Genomic DNA, 12,031 nt, shown 5'->3' on the forward strand with positions numbered 1-12,031 from the left:
ACGGATAGTTCGCGCTGACACTGATGCACCCTGAGCCTGCAGGACAGCTTGAATTTCTTTGGAACATATTTGGGGCTGCTTATCCACCATCCAGACTATCCTGCATTACAACCTTTCATAAATTTTTCTCTACCGTCCACGCCAAGGGAGATTAGCTACAGTGCCATGGATTGCAAACTTCTTGATCACGTTGCTCACTGTGGACAAAGGAACTTCTAAATCTCTGTACATGGACTTGTAACCTTGAGCTTGTTGATATTTTTCCACAATAATTTTTGTGCAAATCGACCCATATGATATAACTAATTTGAATAAATTAAACCTAGACATGGAACGATCAAGTGACAATACAACATTTTTTATAGTTAATCACTAGGGGGACCTATTATTCAAGTTTCATGATGATTGTTCATTTTCAGCCCCATCAAATGCCTGCTAATATATGACTGGATGATGGTGGATGATTTTAAAGTGTTTTTACGTGACCATGTTTGCATTAACATTACACCTACAAATTAAGATAAAAATTTAGAATACATTATGTAGAATTTGATATAATGTACTCCTCAATGATTCAGACAAATTCTGCAGAATTGCTAAAAGCATTCGATTGGTACCAAAAGTAGGTCAAGCAACACTCAACCAACAAGCTGTTTGAGCAAGGATTTGAAGCTTTTCTTTATCATCACCCAGATGGAATGCTGAAAGTTGTCATTAACACACGCTGAAAGGAACCATTATTCCTGAAGTTTGATTACGTATAATCATGTGCATATACATTGTATATGTGCAATAATTCTACATCCTTTGATATATGCATAGCCAAACTCAGTTCCATTGGCAAGAGATGAGTTGGAGAACTTATATAAGTTCTGTAAATATTTTTGTTTCCTGGATATATTTCAAATAATGTTCAATGCTGCATTTGACACATCTGTAGGTGCAAATTGTAGTGTCTTTTGCAATGTATTAATCACAGAGAAGTGAAGGAAATACAACAAGAGGATACTGCCAATACAGACAGAGAAGATTACAACTATGACAGTGGACATGTTATCCAAAAGAGTAGCCTCCAGCAATAGTGACTGATGTCATGCATCTTGCATAATGCATACTGCATGACAAGTGCCAAAAGTGCTTTCTTTATGTGAACTCTATCCCTATTCCCCAAGAAAGGAATAGGGATAGAGAAAAGGAAAGGATTCCAGAAAGGAATTCAAGAAAATGAATCATTTTTTTATTTACAAATTATAATAACAATCTACACAACAAATTATAACAACAAACAAAATTATAATGACATGTTACCATGATTGATTTAGTAACCAGTAAGCAATCACTCTTTACAACAGTGAAAGCATCTCAGCATGCACAAAACCTCAACCTTGACATGGTTAGTCTATAACTGCAGAAGATCATTTACATTTACATTTACATTTACAGCATTTGGCAGATGCCCTTATCCAGAGCAAAGTACATAAATGCTTAAATCTCTAGCATTGAATACATTAATGCTGGCTCACTAGGTTACATACTTAAGATACCATGAGTTTAAAACATTTGTTCAAAGTTACAATGAAAAAGTGTCAAAGTTTTTTTTTGTTTGTTTGTTTTTTAAAATGCAAAAGATAGGGAAAAAAATGCTGGTTGAAGTGTTTCCTGAATACAGTAAGTAGGTCTTCAACCGCCGCATGAAAATAGCTAGTGACTCAGCTGTCCGGACCTCTAGGGAAAGTTCAAGTAGTGCTGGTAGATCGGAGGGTGCGGGGTGCAGTGCGAGAAGTGATGAGGGCTTTTAGGTTAGAGGGAGCTGGTCCCTCTTCAGTGTTTTGAATCTGATGCGTGCAGCTACTGGAAGCCAGTGGAGGGATAGCAGCAGAGGGGTGGTATGCGAGAACTTTGGCAGGTTGAAAACAAGCAGAACAGCTGCATTTTGGATCATAGGTAGACCTGCCAGCAGTACTTTGCAGTAATCCAGTCTAGAAATGACAAGAGACTGCACAAGTACCTGAGCAGCCTGTGTGGACAAAAATTTGTGGAGAAGAAACCGACATGAGCTAGTCACATTAGCAACATGAGAGGAAAAGGACAGCTGATTGTTCATGGTTACCCCAAGGTTGCAAGCTGTGGCTGAAGGGGAGATCAGATCATTGTGCAAGGATATAGCAAGATCATGACCTGGGGATGAATCACCTGGGATGATCAGCAGTTCAGTTTTGCTAGGATTGAGCTTTAACAGATGAGCAGTCATCCATGATGAAATTTCCGCCAGACATGCTAAGATCCGATCAGAAGCTGTAATATCTGAGGGTGGGAAAGAGAAGATAAGCTGTGTATCATTAGCATAGCAGTGGTAAGAGAACCCATGTGAGGAAATAACTTCACCAAGAGAGTGAGTATACAATATAGTGGTAATGAAGGGCAGAAGGTCTTGCGAGATGGTCTGGAGCATTGTGGAAGGGAGTGGATCCAATGGGCAGGTGGTAGGATTGCAGGACTGGATGAGCTGTAAAATCTCTTCTGCTGCTATTGTTGAGAAATGTGACAACAAAGGTGTAGGGGAATCCATACTCTGAGATGTACTGTAAGTGCACCCGGGGCTGAAGTGAAGGTCTGGAATATTTCTTCAATCTTCTCCTGGTAGAAAGAAGCAAAGTCTTCTGCAGTCAGGGAGGATGAAGGAGGAGGAGCTGGGGGGTTGAGCAGAGAAGAGATGATGTTGTGGAATTTCCGAGGGTCAGATGATTAAGCTTCAAGCTTTTCCTTGTAGAAGGAAGTCTTGTCAGAAGTCACATCTGAGGAGAATTGGCAAGGAGTTTTCGGTAAGAATCAAGATATGCATCAAGTTGTGATTTCTTCCACTTTCTCTCGGATGATCTAAGCTCTCTTTGATTGTTGTGCAGCACATCTGAAAGCCAAGAAGCAAAACAAGAAGTTTTCTTGGGTTTAGTGGACATAGGGCAGAGGAAGTCCATAGTTGAGGAAAGAGATGAAAGGAAAGAATCTGTGGCTGAGTCCAAGGGTAGTGAGGAAAAACACTCAGGATCAGGAAGGGAAGAAAGATTGCCAGAAGCTACAGAAGAAGGGGAGACAGAGTGAAGGTTGTGGCGGGTAAGAGCGAAGGGGTAAGAGATAGTTTTAGGTAGGGTAGGGAGAGTGATGGTGAAGGATACCAGGTGATGATTGGAGACATGTAGTGGGGTAGCAGTCACGTCTGTAGCTGGAGAAGGATGGGTGAAAACCAGGTCCAGGACATTGCCTCCTTTGTGTGTGGGGATGTAGCTGTTGAGTGTCAGGGCGAATGAGTCGAGAAGAGTCAGGAGGGAAGAAGATTGAAGCTTGTCAGAGGGGAGGTTGAAGGCACCAAGCATCGTCATAGGGAAGCTATCAGAACATTAAGTAGTGTGACCATTTCTTCCAGGAAGTCACTTAGGGGACCAGGAGGGCGGTAAACAACAATGATAACAAGGTTGATTGGAGATGTCACTGAAATGGCATGGAATTCAAAAGAGGAGATGGTTAAATGAGACAAGAGGAGAGGTGTAAAGCACCATTTCTTTGACAATAATAAACCTGTACCAGCACCTCTGCCTGTTTCTGTGGTGACTGAAAGAAAGCATGGGCAGAGGTGAAAGCAGCTGGTGTAGCAGTGATCTGTGGAGATATCCAGGTTTCTGTTAGCGCAAGAAAATCAAAGGAGTAAAAGTTAAAGCAGAGATAAAAATCAGCTTTCTTTACAGCAGACTGGCAGTTCCAGAGCCCACCTACAGTATCACCACTGTTTGAGACTTACACAACAGAGGAGGGTAGATGAGGTTACTGTGATTGTGACCTCTGCTCTGTAGACGAAAGCGTTTGCAAACAGTAGGAATTGAGTACAGAGATGGGTTTGAGGAACATATTTGCAGTCAACCAAAAGTGAGAATTAAGGTATGGTATGATATATCAAAACAGTACTAGACACTTGTTTTACAATGTGAGATAGAGAGATACTTACAAAGTAGCGTCTGGAGAACCTTCAATTTAAATGGGTAAGCCCTGTCCAAAATTCACACCTTAAGGGAGACTGAAACTACTCCTGATTAATCAGCTGAGAGAACAACAAAGACCAACACTATAAAATCAAAAATGGTATAGAATATAACAGAATTCAAATCACACTACTCTAGAACAAAGTGAGTTAAGCAGATAGTATACAAAGGTCAGGAACCTACTTTACCAGAAGACAATATATTCATATGTAGAGAGTTAAGGCACACTTAAAGATCACATTGGATTCCACTCCTGCCAGTTCAACAATCTAGTTTATTTGTAAAGGGAAAATGTTCTGGTATATTAAAGTAAATAGGTGACTATAGAACCAACCAGCATACCCATATAGCACCCACATGGGTCCCAAAACAATCTTCAAACTAAGGCCCATGTGGGGTCCATTTGAACACATATACCCATATAGGCTACAAGACCCTTGTTCAACACATCAACCTAATGTCTTTACTCAAACTCTTCACATATTTATTTTTTATAAGTCAAAAAAGATTTTTATCATTTGGTACAAAGAATTAATTTTAAATGAAAAACTTAACATATATTCATAACATATCATCTACAATTTATATATTTAACACATTTATATTTTAATGTCTTAAAATAAAAATAAAAACTGGGCCAAATAAAATACATTATGAAAAAAGGATTTTCTTAATACAGATACACTAACAACATGTTTGTATACATTAAATTAAATTTAAAGTGGAATCAAGGCAATATTGTTAAAATAGTTAATTAAAGGTTCCCAAATAGCAAAGAATTTGCTTCTCTTTCAGTAAAATTTTTCAACTTAAGGATGAATATATAACATCCATCATCAGAGTAGAATAAGTGTGTGTGTGTTTTTTTTGTTTGTTTGTTTGCTATTTTTCTTTTTTTACAAATTAAGTTCAATTAAGACAAATGCAATCATATATTACAGAAAATGTAAATAATAAAAAATAATACCTGCCATTGAACACATTCACCACAGCAGAAGTCTGCGCAGAGCTCACAACATTATCAAGGACTCTTCACATCCCGGTCATAAACTATTTAACCTCCTTCCATCAGGAGGTCCAGTCATAAACTGTTTAACCTCCTTACGCACAAGAACCAGCAGGTTCAGGGACAGCTTTTTTCCATTCACCATCACACTACTGAACTCTACACTACACAGCTAGATCACTACAATACAAACTCAAAACAAACCACTGTATATAACCTCTGTACAATACATGTACATATTAAATATTTTATCTTTTTTACTCCTCATTACATCTATCTATCTATCTATCTATCTATCTATCTATCTATCTATCTATCTATCTATCTATCTATCTATCTATCTATCTATCTATCTATCTATCTATCTATCTATCTATCTATCTATCTATCTATCTATCTATCTATCTATCTATCTATCTATCTATCTATCTTAGAATCGATCTGGGTCCAGTGGCTTTCATATGATGTCTAACAGTAACAGTAAAAATGATAGGTTACATCCACCCATGGGTGCCAGTGAAGCTGCAGTTTGTCCACACCAATCACAGGATGGATCCACAAATGGAAACATCCTAGGAAGCTCTAATTTGAAAGGTGAAATCTGCAATATTTTGAACTAAAAAAACATGTCTAAGATGGCTCTTATACTACATGATGTTATGTTATGTTACTTGGGTCTTTGTAAATAAATTTTCCTAATCCTGTGGGCTTGACATTCCAAATAAATTAGGTTATGCTCATCCATTTTTAAATACAGTGCCAATAAAAAAAATTTAATGCATTAAAAAAATGTATTATGTTTATTTTTCACCTTAATGTGGCCTGCTAGATAAATGGGTAAATTAGACCATTTTATAACCATGTCTTATACTTTTAAATGATAGGAGATGAGCGGTTGATGGTCAGTTACAGGACTAATTTGGAAGAACATTGTCTTGGATGAATTCATCTTATATCCAAAACTTTTCCCCAAATTCCTCTAAGATTTTAATTGTTATTTTGAGGCAACCGCATGTAAGGATACTTTGTTTTCCTCTATCTATCCTGCTATAGGTCTAAAGTATGAAGAACAGGGGGGAAAGAGTGCTGCCTACCTGGTAGAAAACAACTAGAAGAGTATTTGTTTGTTAATACTAAAGCTTGTGTGTGGGCATGTAGTAATGTAATCATAGAAATGAAATTTAAATTGAATAGAAACTTCAACAGGGTCATAAGTAAATATTCACAGTCAACCCTCACACACACTCTTCTCCCTTCTGCCATCTGGAAAAAGGTTACCGAAGCATTCAGACCGTTTCAAACAGTTTCTTGACACAAGCCATCAGACTACTCAACAACTCAACTGAACTGTACTGAGCACAACACACACACACACACACACACACACACACACACACACACACACACACACACACACACACACACACACACACACAAACACACACACACACACACACTCACACACACACACACACACACACATACAGAGAGAGAGAGAGAGAGAGAGAGAGAGAGAGAGAGAGAGAGAGAGAGAGAGAGAGAGCACTGATCTGCTCTTCAATATGCATCCATGTGTACAGCAGCACCCATATCAAACTGTTTACATGCTGTTTTGCACACTGTTTTTGTTTTATCTTTGCACATGCCGTCTTACTCATTCTGTCAATTGCTGTTTTGCACAACTCATTACAATACCTCATATAACTGCTGCTATTATATTAAGTGTTAATTGCTATTATATTAAGTGTTTTTTTTTTTTACTTGACTTGACCCTGTCCAAGGATTTCTTTGCATTTAAGGAAATGAGTACTTCTGAGTACAGGCTAGAGTTGGGGTGAAAATAAAATTATTAAATTTTGTATTACTAAAAAAGAGTCAGAACTTAATAAAATCCTGTAGTGCTTTGGAGCATTGCATACTGCATATCACCTGACTTACAACAATCAGCCATAACATTAAAACAAGTGCAGAGTCAGCAAGTGAAGACAAACGTTTGTGATGGCTGGATGACTTGAATATGGCGTCTGTAAGACACTATTATGGGTGCCCAAGGCAAAATTATACATGTTGGAAGTGAAGACAAACCTGTCTTGTCTGACCCCACAGAAGTGCTACATACAAATTCTTGAAAAAGAAAGCCATAATAGAAAGGTGTCAGACCACACATAGAGTGCTCATGCTAACCCCTGTCCATCCCCGAAAGCACCTACAATGAGCAAGTGAGTATCAGAACTATCAGAATTGTAGGCAATATGTTATTTCTTACACCATGTGGATGGCCAGGAACATGTTTGTTGCTTATCTTGGGAAAAGATGGTACCAGGATGCAGGGAAGAAGTGGTGGAGGCAGTGTGATGCTCTGGGCAATGATCGACTGGGAAACTTTAGGTCCTGTCATCATGCAGATGTTATTTTGGCATGTACCACCTACCTAAACATTGTTGCAGACCAAGTACACCCATTAATGGTAACAATATTCCTGCCTCATTCAGCAGGTTAATGCGCTGTGCAACACTGCAAAAATTGTTCAGGAATTGTCTCCAAATTCCTCATATCTAATTCTGATTGAGCATCTATGGGATGTGCTGAAGAAACAAGTCCACTCCATGTAGTGCCTACCCTGCATATCACAGGACTTAAATGATTTGCTGCCAGATACCACAGCCAACCCTCAGAGGTCTTGTGGAGTCCATGCCTCATTGGCAGCACTGGGGAACCGACACAGTATTAGGCAGGTGGTTTAAATGAGTTCAGGAGGTCTTTATTCGCTAAGGTAATTGTTGGAATACTATGTTTTTCATATAAGCAAAATAGTTATTAACAGATTCAGAAAAGTTTAACTTAAATATCTCTCTCTTTATTCATCTCTTTTTGGTTTAAAATAATTTTTAATTTATGTGATTGATATTGAAGCAGTTGTTTCTTGATCTGAATCTTTGCAAGTTCTTTCTCCATGTTCATACCATATGGTTTCTGATTAAAGCAAGCCTTTTCTTATACAAATCTGGTGAAGGAGAAATTTCTTTGCAGAAATTTTCGAAAGTTTCTGTCTTTTTTTTGCTCTCTACTCTGTTTTCAAGTCATTGTGAGAGATGTCCACAATGCTATGCTTTAACTATCTCTGAAAGAATGGATTTTTATGTTTTACCGCTGATAGAAGTTCATAACCTATCAGAAAAAACCTCTATCCTAGAAAAAGAGAGTGTTCAGTGCGCATGTGTGACATTAGCAGAAAGCGGTTTTAACATGGAGGATAAAAACAAAGAAAGAAAGCGAAGAAAGACTTACGATAAGGCAATAAGTAGGACGTGTTAATATAGGATCAGCTTTCCAGCGCTGGAGAGAACTGAAGGAGCGCATGTTGGCCGTATATTCACAGATTGGAGATTCCTGAGTCAATAACTCCTGAGCTAAACGCTGTTACGACACAAATAACACCTCCTTTCTATTGTAGTAATGTAGAGAGGAAGCTACAACCATGTTTTGCTAGTAACAGCGTTTAGCTCAGGAGTTATAGACCCGGGAAACTCCAATCTGTGAATATGCGGTCAACTTTACTTAAGACACCGATGCGCTTTTTTCCTTATCGATAGGTGAGTAACGTTGGTTTTGCTTTGTTTCACAGAACTAATATATGCCGTCCTTTGCATGATTATGCTTGTGTGTCATTTTTGCTTGTTTGTTTATCTGCAATCGTATTGTTATTCGCTTCAGCTAAGATAAAGACACATTTCTTTCCATTAGTTGCCTGGGTTACGTATGTATGTGTGGGCGGAGCTATCAATACAGGGGAGGGACCCATTTGAGTTAGGGGCGTGATTGGCTTTCAAAAATCAGAGACCCTGTCTTTAAATACTGTCTAAGGCTACTGGTATAATATAAAGTTCTTTTTCTAACTTCGCTCTGTGTTTCACTATGGGAATCGCTTTGGGCGTGACCAACTACAGAAGCTCTTATGACACCACGTCTGACTTTGACAGACAGGTCGACCTGCGACCCCTGTCTACGTCATTCGCGCTTTCTTCCCGTGGGAGACTGCAGCAAGCTCTCTCAGCACATCCCGACTTGCTGATCTTGCTTAACTGTTCAATAGATGGACCGTTATTGGACCGCTGAACGCGACATCAGTAGAGGGATTGTGGTGAGTGACAACCCAACATTTGGAATACCGTCCGCGTCGTGGCGAGCTATTCTTACCTCCTGCTGCATGTTTAGTTACAGCGGTAGGAAGCATCTAATTTGCTTTGGTCTAAGCGTCAAGGCGGACCTACCGGAGGTTTAATCCAAAGTCTAACAGGCTAACGTGTTGTGACGAGTCTTTAGACTGCGCTATGTCGACGGCAATTACCCCCGCCAAAGGGCATGAGTCGAAGACTAAGGAGGCTGTATCCCGCCCATGTCCATCATCAGGTGGAGCTACCATCTCGGGCAGGGACCCTCATCCTATGTGCATAGTGTGTATGGGCCCGAAACACGCTCAGACGTCGCTAGCTGTGCGTCATTGCCGGTGAAAATCTTGGAAAGGAGGCTGAAAGTGTCGGTGGCTAACCAGCAGGACCCTTGCCTGTCTGAAGCTGCCTCGACAGATATGGCCCATCTGCCGCGAGCTAGCAAGAGCTGGGCGGACATGATGGAAGCCGAGTCCCCGGACATGCCTCCGCGGTTCGATGGCCTGCTCATGCAGGTGGATGATGAACTGGGGGACGAGGATGCAGATGGCGATGCTAACTCTGACCTCCTCGATCTGGACATGGACGACGAAGAGGAAGAGGACAATTCCCCCTTCCCAGTCCAACAGTCTAGACCACCTAGCACGACGGATTTGGCTCCCCCTGCTGACAGCAGCCTGCACGTCGAAGCTGGGCCTAGCTTGGCCAGCCGCCAAAGCTGCCGAAGGTGCCGTGAGAGACCTTTACGATGGGAAAAGGCTGCCTCCGACCCACTCGGCAGAGAGGCAGCTCTTGCCTGCCGTGCCTGCATGTATGACGGAGATGTCTCGATATTGGTCTAGCCCCTTTAAGAGTAAGCTCCCCACCAAGGGACACTCGATGTTGGAGATTCAGGGCATGGAGGAGCTGGGGTTGGCCGGACCCCCAGCAGTGGAGCCTTCGGTGGCGTACCACCTCCATCCGAATCGACAATCTGTTTCCTCCTCATCGCAGTTTTCACTGCCGAGTAAGACGGACCGTTTGACTGCCGCAACAGAGGATGTACAAATACGTGGGGCAGTACGTATGTTCGCTGAATGCTGTGACTTTATTGTCAGCGTATCAAGCGGAGATTTTGGAGGAGATGGGGCGGCAATTGGACTCAGGTGTGCCGAACCTGCACTCTGGGACGAAATCTGTGTTGTGAACAACCTGATTTTGCGCTCCTCACAGGGTGCGGTTCAGGGCTGCGGCCACGTAATGGGCCTGGCCGTGTCAGGTGAGAGAGCGCTGTGGTTAAACCTGTCAGGCCTGGGCGATGCTCAGAAAGCGGAGGTGATGGATGCCCCTTACGACCCGACTAAGGGCTTATTTGGGGCCGCTCTCGAGAAAATGAGAGAAACCAGCACCCTCAGAAAACAGGAGGATGAGGCTTTTCACCTCTGTTTGCCACGCAAGCAGGCGGCGCGACCACCCTCTCAGCCGACACGGCGGGGCTTCGCAGCAACCGCAGCATCGAGAGGGAGGCCGATGACCGTGAGAGCTGTGAGACCTGCGGCTAGGAGCCGTCCGCCCCACCCCGAGGAAAGGAAGAAAAAGCGTGCGACCTGATGCACAGGTTTTTCCCCAGTCCTTGTCTCTCCGCCGCCGAAGAGAAGAAGGCGGGAGTTCAGCCCTTCTGTTCTGAGTTTGATAAGGGCTCATTATGTTCGCTCTCCTCCAGTTCAGCGAAGAGAGGGAGGTCAGAGCCATGTGCGGTGTCACCAAGCACTCACACACACAGGGGAATTGATAATAAAACATGCATTATCGCAACCAAGCCACGGGCTGAGAGCGATATGCTCCCCAGGTTCGAGACACATGAAAATAAATGTTGCACTATCGGAGCCAGGCAAACAGCTGAGAAAAAAAACACCGAAAAATGCAAAGACATGAAATGCGCTCCCCCAGTCCCACCGCTGGGGGCAGAGCTCGCTTCCCTGTCAGCAGAAGCCCGCACGGTGCATGTGATGACGTCATCACTGCGCGACGATGGCGGGGTGGAAGTGTACGGGGGCTTTCTCTCGACCTGCACAGCCAGCTGGCGCGCATGCGTGGCTCATCCGTGGGTTTTAGCAACAGTTTCACGGGGATACAGACTCCAATTTGCCATGAAACCGCCTCGTTTCAACGGGCTGATCATGTCGGTGGCCGAGGGAGAATTGGCTAGTGTGTTGACAGTCGAAATGGATACCCTCCTGCACAAGCATGCAATCAGAGTGGTACACGGGGAGGAAAGCCGTCAGGGCTTTCGATTCGTCCGAGCGATTGGTTTGTGACGATAGATCTGGCGGACGCGTACTTCCAAATAGATATTTATCCCTCTCACATGAAATTCCTCAGGTTTGCATACCGGGGCCAGCATACGAATTTCAAACTATACCGTTCGGGCTGTCGTTAGCTCTGAGGGTTTTTACCAAATGTTTGGAGGCAGCCCTGTTCCCATTGAGGGACAAGGGCATAAGGATATTGTCTTACATAGACGATTATGTGATATGCTCGTCGTCAAGGGAGCAAGCCATAAAAGACGCAGAGATTGTCCTGAATCACCTCAGAGACCTGGGTTTCAGGATAAACATGATAAAGAGCCGGCTGGTGCTCTCTCAACATACGGAGTATTTAGGGCTCAACTTGGACTCCCTTTCGTATCAAGTCACATTGACGGAAGAGAGAATAGCGTCTTTCAAACAATGTCTCACTCATTTTCAGAGGGGACAAGTAGTCCCGTACAGGCTGTGCTTACGAATGCTGGGGCTTATGGCTTTGGTGATCGCGGTAGTGCATTTGGGGCTACTGAAAATGAGGGA

This window comes from Tachysurus fulvidraco, chromosome 5, assembly GCF_022655615.1.
Source record: "Tachysurus fulvidraco isolate hzauxx_2018 chromosome 5, HZAU_PFXX_2.0, whole genome shotgun sequence".
Classification (NCBI taxonomy): domain Eukaryota; kingdom Metazoa; phylum Chordata; class Actinopteri; order Siluriformes; family Bagridae; genus Tachysurus; species Tachysurus fulvidraco.